The sequence below is a fragment of the Typopeltis vanoorti genome, chromosome 6, assembly GCF_054136105.1.
Source record: "Typopeltis vanoorti isolate ZY-2024b chromosome 6, IOZ_Tvanoo_1.0, whole genome shotgun sequence".
Taxonomy (NCBI): Eukaryota; Metazoa; Arthropoda; class Arachnida; order Uropygi; family Thelyphonidae; genus Typopeltis; species Typopeltis vanoorti.
This window is the reverse complement of record NC_143554.1, coordinates 113,107,544-113,128,085: the sequence shown is the minus strand read 5'-3', so window position 1 is coordinate 113,128,085 and position 20,542 is coordinate 113,107,544. Positions and strand designations below refer to the sequence as shown.

The following is a 20,542-nucleotide window of genomic DNA, read 5'->3' as shown; positions in this document are numbered from 1 at the left end:
TGGGATTGGATGGTATACCAGCTCGTGTCGTAAGTGAAGCGGCCAAAGAATTGTCAGTGCCCTTGACCATTTTGTTTAATTTGAGCCTCAGGACTGGGTCAGTCCCAAGGGGGTGGAAAGAGGGTTAAATAGTTCCACTGCACAAAAGTGGTTCCAAGGCTGCTGTTGAAAATTACCGGCCAATCAGCATAAGAGGAATCATTATCAAGGTCTTAGAGAAAATAGTCAAGAGGAAAATACAAGATTGGATAGAAGAAAATGGGATACTGTATCGGGGACAGCATGGTTTTGTGAAGGGTAGGTCATGCCTCAGTAACTTGCTCACGTATTATAACACAGTGACGGCTGAACTGGATAAGGGTAATGGGTTTACGGTGATTCTACTGGACCTTGCCAAGGCCTTTGACAGGATACCACATGGAATTCTAATCAGTAAATTGGGGCATATGGGGATGGACATAGGGTTGGTGAGATGGATAGGAGGGTGGTTGACGGAGAGATATCAGAGAGTGGTTTACTCAGGAGTAGAGTCCACAAGACGGCCTGTGACTAGTGGTGTGCCACAAGGATTTGTTCTTGGACCACTGCTGTTTAATTTGTTCATAAATGATATAGGAAAGGATCTGAGAGGAACAGTTCATTTGTTTGCGGATGATGCGAAGTTGGGTAGGGCAATAGTGAATGCAGATGACTTCAAAATTTTGCAGGATGATTTGGATAGATTGGAGGTCTGGGCTAAGGAGAATGGATGTCAGTTTAATGTGGCAAAATGTAAGGTTATGCATTTTGGGGTGAAAAGATTGGCGGCAGTTTACTGCATTGGTGGAACCGTGCTCCAGGAAATTGATGAGGCACGAGATTTAGGAGTGTTGGTAGATAAGGAATTGAAATTTAGGGGACACATTGCAAAAGTGGCCAAATCAGCTCATCAAATCACTTGGTTGCTGACGAATACGTTGACAAGCAGAGACAAGCAGGTTATTGTTCGTCTGTATCGAGCCATGATAAGACCCCATCTAGACTACTGTGCTCAGATTTGGTCACCTAGGTTTCTTCTTGATGGGGAGGAGGTGGAGAGGATCCAGAGGCGAGTGACCAAGATGATAGCAGGTCTGTGGAATGAACCGTATGAGAACAGGTTGAGGATTTGTGGGTTGCAAAAATTGGTTGATAGGCGGAGGAGGGGAGATATGATTGAGACATTCAAATTACTGAAGGGTTTCTATAAAATTAATTCAGAAGATATTTTTGAGAACAGGGCTGGTTGTGGGAGGACTAGGGGACATCCATGGAAACTGGGCAAAAGTGTGGTTAGTAAAGGTGTTAGAGCTGGGTTCTTTACTTTTAGAGTAGTGAATGAGTGGAATGCGCTCCCTGAGTCTGTGGTGGATGCTGTGACAGTGAATGAGTTTAAGGCGAGGTATGATAGATACTGTATGAATGTCAAATAGTTGTGATGAATATGATTTGGGGCCTCCCTCGATGAGTCTAATGACTCCCTGGAGTTGCCCGTAATAATAGTAATAGTAATAGTAATAACTGGAGGATGCAAGTCAAAATCAATGGAACAGTCTCAACCCAACAGAAAATCCTCGCTGGAGTTCCTCAAGGATCACTGTTAGCCCCGATCCTGTTCAACATCTATATAGCAGACATCCCTCAAAATCCTCTCACATCCACCATCGCCCTTTATGCAGATGACACGGCTATTCTAGCCAGATCTCGTCAACCACTTCTCGTTACCAAAAAACTACGACACCATCCTGAATCTAGAAAAATGTTTAAAGACTGGTGACTACAATTAAACCCCCAGAAAAGTACAACGATACTCTTCACAAGAAGACGAGCATCCCCCCAAAGGAGACATCACTTTGTTCAACTCTAAAATTCCCTGGAAAACTGAAGCAAAATACCTCGGAATACTTCTCGATAAGCGATTATGCTTCAACAGCCACATTAAGAGCACATGCACCAAAGCTTCAAAAGTTATCGCCCAGCTATACCCCTTGATCAACAGACACAGCAAACTAAGCTCAAGAAATAAAATACTACTGTACAAGACAGTGATCCGTCCCACAGTCATATACGCCTCCCCAGCCTGGAGCCATACCTCCAAGACAAACATCCTCAAGCTACAAAGACTACAGAACAAATGCCTGCGAATGATTCTGGACGCCCCGTGGTTCATCAGGAACGCCCAGATCCACCGGGACATAAATATCCCCAACATTTCTCCACTACTACGCTCCCTAGTAGAGAAATTCTTTATGAAGACATCTACGCATCCAAACCAACTAATACAGCAAGCCGGAAACTATGACGGTAATGACCACTGGAAACATAAAAGATCGAAAGCCATCCTAACAGCCAACGACGAATAACCACTTCTGCCCACTCAGGGCGAGCTAAAATAGCTTACAGATCTCTCCCATCACTGCTCCCGAAACAGACAACAGGGAATATGAAAAGCGTCAAGCTTCACCCTCTGCACCATATATGTCCTGCGTCCTGCGGAATAAAAAAAATTTTAAAAAGTCATTATTTGTTATCAATTATATTCGGGCAAAGACTGATTTTGATGTGAACGGATGTATTATTTTAGACTGAGCCTGATTAGTTTGTTTACAAGGTTTTTCACGAAACGCACATTGCACTGGCGCAGACACAGTTTGTTTCCTACTGTCTCTCCCTCTGCATGAAGCATGCAAGAGGTCTAATGGCCCGCAGGCCCCACCCGCAATGAGGACCAGTGGTGGATTTATGGTTTTATTTAGGGAGGTAGGATTTCAATCTGTGGCCAAGTGATTTCGTGACACTCCTTTTCTCTATCATAGGACAGCTAGTTGTATTTTATTACTGGTAGTCATCTAAGAGTGTCTACGGGATTTGCTAGTGGATCCTCAAAAGTCCATAGGACTATCTATAACCTGCTCGGGACACCTGAGCAATCTCTACTCTTTCTCCATCTGTGTCTTAACACATTTCTAAATTATTGTCATGGCAAAACTTCTCAATGAGGCCAAATTCGAGGAAGTATACATGGAATTCCTCAGACTAGGAAAGCTACTGAGTGATAATTGGCCAGGAAAAGTCAAGCTCTTTGACACATTCCCCACCCACACAGCAGTCACAAAGGACAATATGGATGACATAAGTGAAGAGCCCATAACTCTGATGCAATCAGATTTTGCACACTCCCCAAGTATGGAAGATTCTACATCCGAAGACAGCAATTATCATACCTTGGAAATAGATACACAGTTCCAAATGATCAAAAAGAAGAGGAAAATCTATACCAATGTGGAAAAACCCAAAACAACAGGGATAGAAGCACTCAATGGTCCTAAAGAAAAGATACCACCAATCATATTAAGAGATAAGGAAAAATGGATCCCTGTCTCGTCAGCCCTCAGAGAACAAAACATCTCATTCTTATGGGCAAAAAACTCAGATGAGGGAGTTAAAATACAACCCGCTACTGTCATGAATTACAGACAGATGACCAGATTTATGGACAATGCTAACGTCCCATATCACAACTTCACTTTACCCAGCGAAAAGAACCTGAAGGTAGTTCTACGTGGGATAGCTGAAGGTATCACTCCTGAAGATGTGAGCACAGATCTCTCCAGAAAGGGCCTGTCCCCAATAAAAGTGAGCACGATGCTCAGATCTGATAAAAGACCAATGCCTTTGGCTGGTGGAAATAAGCAACACACAAAAGCAGATCTATGAACTGACAGTAGCATGCGGACTCAACATTTCAACTGAGCCTCTTAGGAAAAGAGCATCTGCAGGTCAGTCATAAAAAAAAGTTTGGACATGCCCAAAAATTATGTAAGGCAGCCTTCAGGTGCTTGAAGTGCGGCGAGGGACACTAGACCATCGCACGCACAACTCCAGCATGTTGTGCAAACTGCAGAGGACCTCACCCCGCCAACTACAAGGGATGCCTTTCCAGTTCAAAAAATCGAGGATCAACAAAAGTCACTCTTGCTCCTTTACGTAACAACGTTTTAAGCAACCAAACAGATCGTCCTCCAGTCCGAAACACCTCGCCTTCAACCACACAGGAAGGAACAACCAAGACCAAAATATATGCTGAGGCTGCAAGAACTAAGCCTCCTACATCTCTCGAGCTAGAAAGCTCCAACATAACATCCGTTTTAACAGCTTCACTTGCCACCATGTTGCAGGAATTCAGCAACATGTCCCTCAACATCTTCCAGAAAGAGATTCCTGCAAGGCACTCAACACATTATAACAGCCATCTGTCATGAGTAATAAATTCAAATCAAAAGCTCTTAAGATAATCGCATGGAATGCAAATGGATTGATGAACAAGGTTTTGGAACTTCAAGAATTTGCAACTCGTCTCAGTGTTGATATCATCTTGATTGGTGAAACACACCTAAGACCAGCTAATAACCCAAAAATCCATGGATACACTATGTACAAAAACGACAGAATTGGCACAAGAGGTGGAGGCACAGCCATATATATTAAGAGTTATTTGAATCGTAATACAATAGACAAGCCTCAAACAGTAAACCTGGAGGTGACCGGTGTGGAGGTACATACCTGCAATGCTGGGAGTCTCAAGATTTATGCTGCTTATAATCCTCCGAGCATTCCTCTGCTGACAACAGATCTAGACTCCATACTTGGTCCAAATGACTCCATAATAATAGCAGGAGATCTCAACTCAAAACACACAGCTTGGTACAGCTCAACAACTAACACCAAAGGTCACACACTTTTCAACTTTGCAATTTTCAACTTTGTTGTTGTGACCGGCCCTACCGAGCCCACCCACTTCAGCCCTTCAGGTAGCTTGGATGTACTAGACATTGTCATCTTTAAAACTTTAAGATACCAATTCAAATTGGAATCAGTCAACGAATTAGCTTCTGACCACAGTCCCATAGTGCTCAATCTAGGTTCATCAGATCAATTCTCTCCTCTGCACACATTCATACCATGGGACAAGTTAGCCAAGGTTCTTCCCGATCATATTGGTCCAGTGCCCAATATCAGTAAAAAGGAAGAGATTGACACAGCAGTAAATAACTTAACCATAAAAATTCAGAAAGCAATAGAATCAGTCATACAATCCACTGTCTTCCACCCAACCAACCGTATCCCTGAAGAAATCATGGAACTAATCAGAGCAATATATAGAGCCAGAAAGAGATACCACAATACCAGAGCCCCACAGGACAAAACAGTATTGAACAATCTAAACAGGCAGATCCGGGAAACTCTTCAAAAACACAGAAACCATCAATGGGAAACCAAATTGGCTAACATCAATACTGAAGATCATTCTGTATGGAAATTCTTAAGAGCAATCCGCACCAAAAAGCAGCTCATACCCCTATACAAACCAAGAAAGGGACAGTTCACAAAGATGAAGAGAAAGCCGAAGCACTAGTAGATAACCTAGAATCTCAGTGCAATCTATCTTATACAAATCTAAATATCAACCTTATGTACAAGATTCATCGTCATGTTAGGACAACCTTAAGACAGAACACTGTTAACTCCAAACATATCACTCCTACAAATCCGGCAGAAATGATAAATATCATCTCCCATCTAAACAGTAAAAAAGCTCCAGGACTGGATGGCATAACTAACAGAATAGTAAAACTACTTCCAAGAAAGGCCATAGTTCATCTCGTCAACATTACAAATGCCATCTTTAGATTCCAGCATTTCCCTACTACATGGAAAACAGCCACAATCATACCACTGAAGAAGCCAGGAAAAATCCTCACCTTCCCGAAAGCTACAGATCCATAAGCCTCTTGTCCAGCCTCGGAAAGGTGACAGAGAAAGTGATCCTCTCAAGATTCCAAGCAGAAACAGATAACTTAAAGGAATTTTGCCTAATGAACAGTTCGACTTCCGTAAGGCCCATAGTACAGCTCAACAAGTGCACCGGCTGGTAAAAATCATTACTGAAGGCTTTAACTGGAAACTCAGTACAGCTGCCATCTTCATCGACGCAGAGAAGGCGTTTGACAAATTATGGCATCAAGGCCTTCTCTACAAACTGATAAAATTTAACTTGCCAGTCAAGTTAATAAAAATAATACATTCTTACCTGAAAGACAGATATATGCAGGTCAGGGTCGGCGAAACGGTTTCGACCAGACTCAGGATCTCGGCAGGTGTACCTCAGGGATCTCTTCTGGCACCTCTCCTGTTCTCAATCTATGTAGCGGACATCCCTCTGAACCCAAGAACAACATTCCCTGCATTATATGCAGCTACTGCACTGATGGCAAATAACTGAACCCAAAACTGGCAACTAAAAGACTCCAAACCAGCATATACATTTTAGAAAAGTGGATGGCAGACTGGAGGATCCAAGTTAACTCACAGAAAAAAGCTCAGCTATATTGTTTACTAGAAAGGAAATCCATACCATGGAGGATATTTATTTATTGGGAGACTGAAGTTAAATATCTTGGAGTGATTCTTGATATAAAACTCCTATTCAGCAAACATATTAGTTACATTACCTCAAAGACATCCAAAGTCTTAACACACCTCTATCCTATGATCAATAGACAAAGTAAACTGGACACGCAAACAAAATTAACAATTTACAAGATGATATTTCGACTTACGGTCATCACTTACGCATTCCCAGCGTGGAGCCACACCGCGAGTTCAAACATTCTAAAACTTCAGAGATTACAGAATATCCTTAGGCTATTGGTTCCTGAACCAGCAGTCAGTTTCTCTCCATGAGCAATAACCAAATCATGGACCGGATATTCGACGCAGTCCTATTTGTTCCGGGAAGAGGTAATCACAGTTTCGAGTGGGAGAACTTAATTTTAATGCTACGATCCCTTTTCGCTTTCCGAAGGATTATTAATTGAAACTGAGAACTTGTTAAAAAAAAACTAAAGGAAGTTTAATTAGGTCTCTTATACTTCCCACACAAATAACTATTCTTGTTTAATGTCCTATAAAAGGGTTAGGTAATCCGGTTGTCCTGCTGTACAAAGCATACTGTGAACTTGTTCGAGTCACCTTTAGATCTCCACTAGAGTTGTCGCGGCACATCGGACGAAATTCATCTTCTAACTTCACAAATATCGAGGGAGATTCGAACTCACAACCGGATTCGAACTCCATTCACTTTTCAACTTTTGTTGAAAAGTGAATGGACAAAATTATTTACCAGGTTTCTAACGTTGGTTTCTCCACTACTTCATTTACGAATTATAAATTTGAAACTATTCAGGATTAGCAATGGGAAGTGTAATGGCATAAACAGATAAAGTGATGTACACAAATGGTTTGATCTGTCTTCAATAAACTCCTCATCCAAGAGAAAGTGTCCCCCATTATTTCAAACACCTAAGTTCACTAAGAAACGACTTATTCTTGATTTACTTAAATATAAAGAGCCAATAGGCTTCATTTCGGCGATATAAACATTAATTAAATTAAGGGGATATTAGATCCCACATTGTCTTAAAACAGAATAAGAAACTCAAAGATTGGAATCAGAGAGTTTCATGCCGAATATAGTATAAAAAACTATAAAAGTATCGGCGAATACTAGCGTGAGCTAAATGCAAGTAGTCCTAGAACGTAGTACAAACACGGGCAACTCGTTGCAAAGGGGGTGAAAGTTCTGATCGCTATTCTTGGTATTTTCCTCCATAATGTAAAAACACATTTCCTAGGAAATGTATGCTGTTATTATATATATTTTGTGAGTTCAACATATCTCATCATCTGCCTGTAGAGTAAATAAGATAGGTGCTGAGATTCAGCAGATAGTAGGAGAGGAAATAAAGATAGAGTGCATAGTGGTAGAGTAGGTAAACGAGGCCTCAGTTGACATGTTTTAGCTGTTAACCCCCCAGGGGTTTTTCTAAAACGGTCGTTGATTTTTCACTTTTAAAAAGGAAAAATCCTAAAAAGGAAAAACAAAGGAGACTAAGCAAATTTAACAGGAGTAAATAAATATAATTTAGGACTCTGCGGAAAACATTTCTAGAGAGGAATGGATTTGCCGAGCAAACCCAGAACTCTATAACCAGGAATGAGAAGGGAGATGACCTGGCCCGGAAGACCCCACCCTGAAAAGGGCTTGGGACCGCCTCGCTGTTGGCCTTTGCAGTCCGGGTTTGTTTAGGTCAACCCTGACCTAGGGACAGAAGCCTGAAACTGGAAACAGAGAACTGGACAGAGATCTACAGTATAACATGGATGTTGGTTTGGGGGAGGGTACGAAAAGCGCTCCCTCACCTATACACGAAACGGTTATAAGTGCACACACACCTGTATCCCCCCCCCTTGTATGATCTTGCAGATGGTTGGCAGGCCGCACCATCTCCTGAGGAACCTGTCTTCGCCCAGCCGGTGCCTTTCTTGCTCCAGGAAACGGTGGAGATAGGAGAGACAGTTCCTAATACAGAGATAAATGCGGTCCTCCTCAGTGAGCAGGTGTTTTTTCCTGATTTTCCAGATGTGATGCTTGATCACGTTTAGTAGGAAAATCAGGTGTTTCCTTTTTTTGGTTATCGGGGGCGGAAATTGTAGCAGGACTACAATTCCCCCCAAACACGCTGTACTGGCGGGCAGTGATAGAAGAGGTGCCCCACAGTTTCTACCGCGCCACAGACGTCGCAGAAGGGAGTACACGGTCGCGAGCTGTAGGCGGATTTGACAAGTTTCACCGGGAATCTGCCGTAGGCAATTCTCCAAGCCAAGTCCCGGTGAAAGGGTTGTCCCCAGCTGTTTTTTATGTTCGTAAAGAGCACCTCTTCGTTCGTGCCCAGATCTGGCTTTTCCCAGCCAAATGCATCGAATATTTTCCAGTACAGCTTGCTTGGGCTAAGCTGAAGTACTCGGACTCCATCCGTTGCTAGTTTTTAAACAGCTTGCTGATTGTATAATAATACCACTCCAGCACGGTCTCCGCACATGGTCCGGCATGGCCAGTGGTCCCAATGTACGGTAGGAAATATCCTATAAAGTATCTGATGAGGTTGCCAGAAGGCTGATTCGATGCGAGTGCTTTCCGTATGGTTTGAGCTGAGCACGCTAAACTGTGCCGAAGAAGATATGAATGGTATGCTGTTATTACATTATGGTAGGGAGGTCACTACCCAGACCGGTTTCCAGCCTCATGAATAAGTAAAGCCGTCTCTAAAAATTCGGACGATCCCTAGGCCACTCAATCGTGGGCAAAAGACCGTCCATCTCAGAGTTGGCTCCACTCAGTGATGGCCTTCCACCCACACGCCACCACCGAGCAGAACCACTCAAATTCCGAAGAAAAGCATTCACCGACAAAGCCGTTCAGCGGGCCGTGCAGGAGAACTCTTTCCGCAGAGACTCAAATTGCTCCCTTAAGGCAAAAACCTTAAGAGAGCGAACTCATAATAGCCCCGCATTGGTTTCATCAGTGAGTAGCTAGACCAAATTAATACCAAAGTTGACAATTGACAATTGACATTTATGTCCTTAGGGGTGAAGCAAGATGCTTTTCATATTCCCCGCTATCTGTTGTGGTTGCAGTGAAGGTAAAATTTATGAGCAGAATGCTCGCCGATTGGGCATGGAGATTATGCATCACTAAAGGAGGCCAATATAGCTTTTGATCTTCTATATTTGAATATGTCCGTTGGATCGTATGCTGTAGCTTGTTGAACCAAATCGTTGGGATGTGTGGACGTCTTTAGGAAAAACTTGGTGGCTAAGGATCGTAGAAAAGAGAAAATATAGGGAATATTTTTGTCTCTGTGGAGTTGAATGTTTCTAACATACCACGGGGCGTTCAAAATCATTCTCAGGCACTTGTTCTGCACTCGCTGTATTTTGATGATGTTAGCATTAGAGGTGTGGCTCCAGGCCGGAGAGGCATAGGTGATTATAGGACGAATTGTCATCTGGTATAGTTGTAATTTGATTCTGTTGCTGAGCTTGCTATTTCTATTAATTAGCGGATAGATCTGTGCTATGGCTTTAGATGCCTTTGTGCATGCAGACTTGGTGTGCTGATTGAAAGATAGCTTTTTGTCGAGAATTACACCCAGGTAATTTGTTTCTGACTGCCAGGGAATTTTAGTATCGAATAGTAACAAATCTCCTACAGGAGACATTGGCCTTTTTGAGAAAAGAACGGCTGAGCTTTTCTGGGGGTTGACTTCCAATCTCCACTTAGAGAACCAACCCTCCGGCTTTAGAATGTTTTCTTGAAGTTTTCTGGTAATGAAAAGGGGTCTGAGAGATCTGGTTAGAATTGCCGTATCGTCCGCATATAGGGCCAAAATGGAAGTCATCGGATTGTGCGGGATGTCTGACATGTATATAGAGAACAGTAATGGAGCCAGTAGAGATCCCTGCGGCACTCCAGCAAAGATGTGGCGCTGGGAGGATGTAGAACCGTTGATTTTTACTTGCATTGATCTATTTTGAAGATATGAGTGGATTAAATGAACCATTTTAGGTGAGATGCCGGCTGAGATAAGCTTGTGCAGGAGTCCAAAATGCCAGATTTTGTCAAATGCTTTGGATAAGTCTGGGAAAACAGCGCCTGTGCACTGGCGCCAGTTGTAGCTGGTTGTGATGTATTCAACAATTCTGTGGATTTGCTGGGTAGTACTATGGTGTTGCCCAAAACCAAACTGTTCTTTTGGAAGGATGTTTAGATCATTTATTGAGGTCTGAAGTCGTGAGAGGATGACCTTCTCTGCAACCTTACCCAGATTTGAGATGAGACTGATTGGACGATAATTTTGGGGTAGGTGTGAGTCTTTGCCTGGCATATGTATGGGAATTACGTCAGCCAGTTTCCAGGTGGAAGGAAAATAGTGAAATCTTCAAATTGCATTTATTATACTGGTCAGGTACACTACTGCCCTCCGGGGCAGAAGTTTAATCACACGATTAGTAATGCCGTCTGGTCCAGGAGCTTTTTTGTTCTTTAAATTTTTAATAATGTCATATATCTCAGCAGGTGATGTTGATGCAATATGGTCAGTGCTGGTGATAGGAAGTTTGAGTGAGTGTCTGACCTTGCTGTGAATCTTATGTATGTGGTCAAAGTCAAGGTTTCCATACGAAGGCCTGCATTGCTCTTCCAAGCTGGGCGCTATAACCTCTGCTTTGTCCACATCTGTGTGAGCAAGGCCCTGATCAGTTAATATTGGGGGAAGGGATTTGCCTTTGTTTTTGGTATTTTTCAGTAGTTCCCAGATGGAGTGATCACTAGGTGAAATGGAGGATAACTTTTCATCCCATACATAGTCTCTATGAGCTTTCAGTGCATCTCTTACTGCCCCATTTAGTCTGTTTAGATTTGTTTTGTCTTGTGGTGCACACGTGTTACGGAATCTTTTTCGAGCTCTGTTTTTATCTCTAATTAAGTTCATGATGTCTTCAGGCAAACGATCTGGCTTGCGGGCAGATTTGTAGGAGGAAGCTACCTTTATAGCAGAATTAATTTGTTGTGTGAGATTTGTAACTGCAGTTTCTACTTCTTCTTTGGTGCGTATGCGAGGAACAGGTCCAATATAATCCTTGAGTGCGGCTGACAGTCTTTCCCATACAATGTAGGAGTGAGAAGGAGGACACAGGAGTTCATGATTTCCCGGCTGTAGTAGAATTGGATTGTGATCAGATGATAGTTCATCCATAGATATGATACTGTACTGAAGTGTTTAATATCCTGCAGGATAGTTATATCCAGGATGTCAGCAGTGCTGAACGTACTGAGATGAGTTGGTTCGGTGGGGCCTGTCACAACAGCGTTGCTTGATCCTAAGTAATTGAAAAGGATGCAACGATTCTTATTTGTGGTTGAACAATTCCACTCAGGATGCTTGGAATTCAGATCCCCGGCAATAATGGTGGGCCCTCTGATGCCTAAGATGGCATTTAGATCAGAGTGAAGTAGAGATTTTTGGGGAGGGTTGTAAGCTGAGTAGATTTTCAGTTTGCCAGTGGAGCTGGTGACTACTTCCACTCCTGTGATCTCAAGGTTAGTGGTTGAAGGAATGCTCACAGAGTGGTGCTTAATGTAGTTTTTAATGAAGATGGCAGTGCCATCGCCTCTGTACAGTAGTCTGTCATTTCTGTATAGGCGATAGCCTCTTATTGTAGGATTGTCTGAGGGTCTTAGATGAGTTTCGCTAATTAGAATAACATCTGGCTGATACCTAGATGTGAAGGCACGGAGTTCCAGGATTTTGCTTTTGAGGCCATTTGCGTTCCAAGCAACTATTTGAAGAGATGCTGGAATGAGTTTGTTTCTATTCATTTATGAGAGCTGTGAGGATGACCTGTGTTTCACGAAGAAATCTTTTAGTGGAGGTTTCAGTAGGGTTTGATAGGCTAAAATTTTGTAGCATGTTTGCTAGTGAGGTCGTGATAATAGATGTTAGGTTTTTAGGTGCTCTTGGTTGATTTTGTTCTGGAATTGGCCTAATTGTACGGGTCACATCGGCATAACTTCTTGTTTGCTTTTGGTTGGAGGTCTCCGACTGTGGCCGCAGAGTCTCCGGTTTTGATGTCTGGGCCGCTGGTGTTCTTGTACTGTAGGAGGAGGGCTGACTGATTACCTCCATCCGTCTGTTCTTTGGGTGTTGAGTACATCCTTTGTAGTTCGCCGGATGAGGGCCACTGCAGTTGGCACATTTGGCCGAGGTGGTCCTTGGCTTAGTGCAGGTATTGGTTGGGTGGCTGTCTCCACATTTTAACATCTATATTCTGCTCTGCATAGATTCTGGGCATGGCAAAACTTTTGGCACCTGTGGCACTGCCCAGAAGATGATCTTTTACGGAGTGGTTCCGGCGTGACGATGAGACCACAGTGTTTTTAAGTTGTAGATATCCTTATATATTTTGTGAATCTCAACAAGGACTAATGGCATGGGAGTTTTGTCTGTTTTGTACATTCTGCTCACCTTGACAGGTGGCAGATCCTGAGAATTTAGGTCAGCAGCGATTTCTGCTGTGTCAATGTCTTCACAGACACCACGAAGGACTACTTTTAAATTTTTTTCGGAACTGAGCGCAAAGGTATGATACTGGATGCCTCTGTCGTCCAGTTCCTTGGTCAACCTTCTATAGTCTGTCACTGTTGCTGGTTGAATTTTTATGCCATCATCCATGTTTTTGGCCTTAATGAAGCCAATATGCAGATTGGACATTGTGGATCGTAAAGCTGCCCACTTTTGTTTTTCTCTAAGGATGACCGGAGGCACCTTTTCTTTGGGAGAAGTAGCGGCGTCCGAACCCTGAGAATCCTGTTCCATTACAGTATTGTCATTGTGCGGTTCTTCTGTTGTTCTTCGCTTTTTGCGAGCACGCACTTCTACAAAGTCTGAAGGATTAGAAGGCATCGACTCTAAATGATCTTCAGCGACAACTTTGCGAGCACGCACTTCTACAAAGTCTGAAGGAGTAGAGGGCATCGACTCTAAATGATCTTCAGCGACAGCGTCTGAGACACATTCGGGGGGAAACGTGTCATACAGTTTAACTTTTCCCGGCCAATTATCACTCAGTAGCTTTCCCTGTCTGAGGAATTCCCTGTAAACTTCTTCGAATTTGGTCTCATTTAGAAGTTTTGCCATTTTTTAAAATGTGTTGAGACACAGATGGAGAAAGAGTAGAGATCCCTTAGGTGCCCCGAGCAGGCAAAGACAATCCTGTGGACTTTTGAGGGTCCACTAGCAGATCCCGTAGACTCTTAGGTGTCTACCAGCAATAAAATGTTACTCTATATATATATATATATATCCCGTAGATCAAATCGATCTACCAGCATCGGTAGCAAATATTTCACCTTAAAACAAACCTCAGAAAATGAAGAACACTTACCTCTGTATATATCGTTTATCATTCAAAACTATCGCCACTAATTAACAACACAATGACTCATCTGATCTTAATTCCATCATCAATAATACACGACACAAAACACTAACACACGGGCCGCCATTTTCACCTGAAATTCCAAACACCAATCAATTCAATCTAATACCAAAGTGTATAGCGAAAAGAACTTATATACTCTGCTATACGAGTTGTCGAAAAGGTGCACCCATTAAGTTACTTAAATATAAAGAGCCAACAGCCTTCGTTTCGGCGATATAAACATTATTTAAATTAAGGGAATATTAGATCCCACATTGTTTTAAAACCGAATAAGAAACTCAAAGATTGGAATCAGAGAGTTTCATGCCGAATATAGTATACTGTGCAACGAGTTACCCGTGTTTGTACTACGTTCTAGGACTACTTGCTTTTCGTTCACGCTAGTATTCGCCGATACTTTTATAGTTTTTTATACTATATTCGGCATGAAACTCTCTGATTCCGAACTTTGAGTTTCTTATTCGGTTTTAAAACAATGTGGGATCTAATATCCCCTTAATTTAATTAAGACTTATTCTTGATTTTGTCACCATTAGACTTAGAAGCTCTGTGTAGTCCTTGTAGAAACCAGGAGTTTATTTTCTTGTATCTTCATTTTTTTTTTTTTTCTTAAAGATTCGATAACGCTGTTTTTCCATACAAAGATCCTCTGTCTCTTGGAAGCGTCTACGGCTTTCTTTTCCACTTCCAATAATGGTATGAGAAACGCTTCCGTATTTTGATCGAATCTAAGTTATTTCGCAATATCATCAAGTTGCGATATCCTTTTGCATTTGCTCATGAGTTTTAAAAGGGAGGAAAAACGAGTTATGAACTCAAACATTCAAGCAGAAGATAATGACACGTTGGTTAGTGATATAAAATTTATGAGTCGCCTACGATTGATGGCCCTATTATTTCGTTATTAACCCTGCGGAGGTCGCGGTCAAAAAAATTGCAGCGGAGGTCGCGTGTATCTGAGAGATACATTCATTACTAGTATGTGCTAAAATGCGATAAAACGTATATAAAAAATAAAAATAATAAAAAAACACTGCAAATATAATACACGATGGTTTATTTATTTTCAGTTACAATCTAGAAATTATTGAACAAAGTCCAATGCTATACCAATACTATACTGACATCGGAGTTCGCGGTATCTCTCAGATACAATTTACTATGAAATATCACACACCTTTACATAGCACGTGTTAAACCAAAACTGACAGCATAAACAATGTAGAATATCACTCGTAATATATGCATGCGCACTACTCATGACTTCTAGATATGTACTGTATAACTCATACACTGGATATGTGTAAGAATATTTGTATTAAACGATTTGTTTGTATCTGTCAGATCAGTCGCGACCTCCGCAGGGTTAAACTTGAAACGCTCCATCTTGAGTGTTGCGAGAAATCAGTTCCCAAAATTGCATTCAGATTACCATTCACCAAACTTTACGTCTTACGTATATAATGACAACAAATATTCGGTTCATTTTAAATTTACACATGCATTCCACTCTCCAACTAAAAAATCTAGTCGACACCCTTCTTAACCATATTCTTGCGCAACTTCCAGGAATGACTTCTTGTTCTGCCAATTCTAATCAATTTCTGAAATATATCTGCTGCATTAATCTTATAAAATTCTTGTAGTAACTTAAATATTTCTATCATATCTCCTCTTTTCTTATTTCCCATAAATTGACGTTATTCGAACCAGAATCTGTAGTCAAGTAGAAGTAAACTAGCCATAAGAGCAAGCAAGATTAAGATGAGAAAAAATTCTAATGCAGATCACTCGCATAGAATAATTTTAAATATTGAAAAATATGATGAATATAACACATGCATCGCTTTTATCGAATATAATAATGCATTTGACTCCATAGCTCAAGTTGTTCTCTTAAAGGCTCTGGTAGAACGAGATATAAATGTCCCACTTCCCAATAAACAAGGGTGCTAAAAAGGTGACCCAGTTAGTTCCCTACACTTGAACACGAACACGTGTTCAAGTGTAGGGAACCTGAGTGGACCAACCAAGATATCAACATCTTAGGGGAAAAAACCAAGGAATCTTCTATTTGTTGATGATGTTGGCATCTTTTCAGATCATACTGAACGGATTAGAGATGATAAACGAATTGAATATTGTAAGCAAAGTGGAGGACTGAAATGAATTTCACAAAAACCATTACTATTAGTTCAAAAATTCCTAATATGATATGGTTAACAATGAATACGTATCATATTATACCTATTCGTGACAAAAAAATATCCTTCAACTATAGATAAAACCTAGAAATGCAGAGTAACTAAAATGTGGAGTAATTGCAGGAGATTAGGCCAGTGGATGAAGTATGATTGCCCAATCTCACTTAGAAGCAAGCTTTTGGATTTAATTATATTGCCCACATGGTTCTCAAACTTGATCTTTGATAAAACAAAAACAAACAAACAAAAAAGATAATAAATTTGTCAACAAATAAAGGAGAGAATGATGTGCTCTGATGGGTAATCTTCCTCACAGTAAATGCGACTTATCTTACTTCAGCTAAGTAGGCAGATTACTAGAAAGAAATGAATTTTTAAAGATTAATGTTCTATTCAGTTAATTAAACCTGGGCTGCCCCAACGTCGAAGCGATACTGGCCACAGGATGTGGATCAACAAAAAATTACTGCATAAAAGCATTTATATAAATATGAACGTTTATTAAAGGCAAATACTAAGAACTTTAATCGTAATGATGGTCTATATTATTATTCGTGACACCTCCAAGGAGTCCGAGGACTCATTGCGGGAGGACACCTATTGTGCATCTCTCCATCTCCACGACTACACCGAACGTCTACTACCAATCATCAACATCAGCGCCATCTACTGGACACTACCACCACCACAGCTAGTTTTCTTTTTTTTTCTGTAACTTGCGTGTGTTCTGAAGGGTTGATTTGTCTGTATGCGGGATGAAAAATCCGAATTTCCGGGAGAAAAAAACTCTTACCTCCGTATGAGATCGACTAACTCACCGATTGAAAATCGTCCATATAAAGATTCCTCCCGTCATGACGAGAATCGAACTTAAGCATTTTCCAATAGAAGGGCGCAACGTACCTACGGAGGCGCTATTTATTATATACGGAAATTATGTGTAATTGTATTAAATAATTTTATTGTTGTTAGTTTCCAATGTAGTATGTGACTGCATATAAAAGGTTTTCATTGTTACTACGCGTTTTATAATCTGAGTTTTCTTTAATTAAATATAATAAAATTCTTTTGGCTCGTTTTAGGACTTTGCATGGTAGATATTAGAAATTGCACTAAAAAGTTTTTTTTTTTTTTTTTTTTTGCTTGAAAGGATAATAACCTTTCATTCACAAAGTTCTAAATTACGTATAAAAAATTAATTTATTACTCATTAGGCTTAAAAATTTTTATTTATGTGCTAAATGGTTTTTATTGAAGTAAAATTATTCAAAAATGCACTGAATATGCTAACAAATATAAAGTTATTTTTATCATCATTATATGACCCTTGCATACAGTGACCGGACTCCATGGAAGTGTTCAGCCGGTGGCCACTCTACACAATCCGCCATCCACCCTACTACATAATCCACTTGTATGCTACACATCCTATACAGTATTAGCATAAATCGGTATTGACCACATAAAATATAGATTTTTTTTTTTTAACAGTATTACTTTAAACTGCCATTCACGCCCATAGCAAACTTTCTCTCAATACTAAGCTCAAGCAACCGAATCAAACCTCTCAATAAATCCGGTGTATCTACGTTTCAACATAAAAAAACTCGAGGCCTTGTCCTAAGCCAACCTATGGTTCCTTTATGTATATATATATGTGTGTGTGTGTGAGAAAAGTTTTTTACCTTGGGGATAATATATATTAAGGATACCAAGTAATTTTACAATATATATATATATATATATATATATATATATATTGTAAAATGAGTTGAATGACATAAACCGAGAGTTAGGTTAAAAAAGAGCGGGTTTAATAGTAAAACACGACTAGTGTGTGTGTGTGTGTGTGTGTATATATATATATATATATATATATATATATATATATATATTCCCATTAATATAATGAATAAATAATATGAATAATATATAATTAATATTTAAAATTAAACATATATATTTAATATAAAATTAAAAAAAAAAGCTACTATTCTTTGAAAACCATCTATTACCATATTTAAAACCTTGCTTTTAAATAGATATAATTTCAACCATGTTAATGGACTCTAATTATTTTGCAATCACTGCTTACACCCTACGTATGAAAAGCCCAGTGGTCCGTAAAGAATTGGATGTTAGAAATCCCCCGTTCTGGAAATTCCACGTTATTTCTAAATTTACTTCATTACTCCAGTACGCTTGGCGTCTGAATGGATGGGGGGGGGGGGGGGGGAATAGACGGCAATGAAAATCAGCTTTCATATTTATAAATAAAAAATAATAAAACCTGTACGTAATAAATGTAGGAAAGCATTACAAACCTCATCTTTAATGCCGATATTGGCATTATTTTGCATAATGAAAATTATGTAATGAAAAATAATAATATAAAATTGTATAATGAAAATTATATGATACAACAATAGAATAATTTAACATTAATACAATCGGTTTAATATAATTAAAATGAATTACATAAAATTTGATTAGTTCTGATTATATTTTTAATAAATCTGAATTATATTAATATTCAACTTTATGAAATATTCAAGTTTTTAAACAGATTAATTTTATATTTTTATTATATTTTAATCAATTTGAATTATATCAATAAATGAAAACTTGAACTTTCTAAACAATTAATTGTAATTTGAAAACATATTTTATTGTTGCAAATATTCTACGTTATTCTTTCATGTTTCCACGCATGAAAATCAAGCCAGATTTCAGGGTGTGATGAAAGCGAACACTTGACCAAGAAAATAAAAGAATACAAAACACTTACCAACCCGTTATTAGTATGGGCGAGTTATGTATAGGCTTCGCTAGAATCAGAAAGCACGTTCAACAGACCAGAACGTTATAAAATGTTTCTTACGAGAAGTGAAAGAAGAAAGGGGGGGGGGAGACGAGTTGACTATTTGCAGATTTCCTGTTTGTTAGCCTGACATTGCTATCCGTCAACCCATTCTTTCCGCCCATACAGTGTCAAGGTTAGTGATATTAATCATTACGTAACCAACGAATTTACATTTAGTACATGATGCCAAAGACGATAGTGGACATAAGAGAATTTCCCCTACTTTCCATTTATGAAAGCTGAAAACCAATCGGAGCCGCTTGTTACGGAGATAACACTAGTAAGCATATACAGTATATATTCTGTACCCAAGTTCCTTCTTTCCCTGTTGCTTTGTAATACATACGGATAAGACTGTGGGTGTGAATCACCGCTTATTCATTGGTATGTGTACAGACAACCCCCCCCCCCCACCATATAACATAACACACTACTTCTACAACACGGTTTCGCTCTAAGAATGATAAAACTGCTGCTAACCTGGCATAACATTCTCATAACGGTTAGCGAAGAGAAAGAGAAAAAATAGCAAGCATGCCCATATTTTATTTTGTTAGGAAAGTCTCGATTTACGTTCTATGCTGTTGAATTTGTACTTGTTTAAGACCAACAAGTTCATGTATTACTAAACTTTGTTCAGAAGAAAAGTACTGGAATAATTTCTTTGTTGTGAATTACATTTGTCGTGAAGTCTAGACCTAAATTATGCCGCACGAATATATAAAAAGCACTGCTCAAAAGAAATTTAATTTTCCTAGAATCAACCATACAAATTTTGGATCGTCTTAAAAGAAGCGATAACGTATCATATATGCTGCAAAAAAAAATTTAAATTTAAATGAAGCAATAATCCAGACCATAAAGAAAAATAGACGACTGTTGCTGCTAGATTTTCCATTACTACAAGTATGATAGCTAGTTCCTGAATGCCAATTCTGCAACAGATAAAAACCTTGTTTGGTTGTGCTTAGCAGCGATGAACATGGAGAACATTACTGTATTGACAGTTTGTAGGAATTATTAAAGTTTCCGATAGCTATAAAATTAAAATGGCGTATTTCTGTAAGCTTTTGGAACATACCCCCAATCTTTTTTTATTTTTTCTATACTGGCTCTTAGTCCCGTATAACACAGTTTCGCAATACACTAAATTTTATACGAACAAATTACCGTGTTATACGAGGGTTACCTGCATGTGTACTTTTATGCAGATATATATGGTACATATGTATTAAAGTAAGTTTGATGTTTGCATCAATCAAAAAAAAAACTTAATACGAGCTCAAGATTTCTGGTTTGGTGATGCATCACAAATAATCATATTATCCTCTTTAGATAAGCTAAACACAAGCTTTGAAGATGTATATTACTGCATCTGTCCTACTGAGGAAAATGTGAGTAGTGCATGGGAAGTGGTAATGGGTAGTTTCGAGGAACAGTCAGAAGTTAAAAAAAGAGACACGTGGGGTGGAAGATTCGAAGGTAGAGGTAATTAGCTAGCGAGCTCATGAGCAGTATAAATATCAAGAGGGTCAGAAGAGTGACTGGTATGGCA

The 20,542-nt window shown here is 39.7% G+C and overlaps 1 protein-coding gene across 2 annotated transcripts in view; it reads right to left on the bottom strand.

Annotated features, from left to right (window-relative positions):
- Positions 1 to 18,996, bottom strand: part of LOC150105820 (uncharacterized) — a 39,552-nt gene extending 20,556 nt beyond the window's left edge. The window contains exon 1 of one of the 2 annotated variants that reach the window (XM_090393607.1): positions 18,913 to 18,996. The gene's annotated coding sequence lies outside the window, so the exon portion shown is untranslated. The remainder of the gene's footprint in view (positions 1 to 18,912) is intronic. The other variant, XM_090393608.1, reaches the window with a different exon arrangement.
- Between the last annotated feature and the right edge of the window lie 1,546 nt (positions 18,997 to 20,542).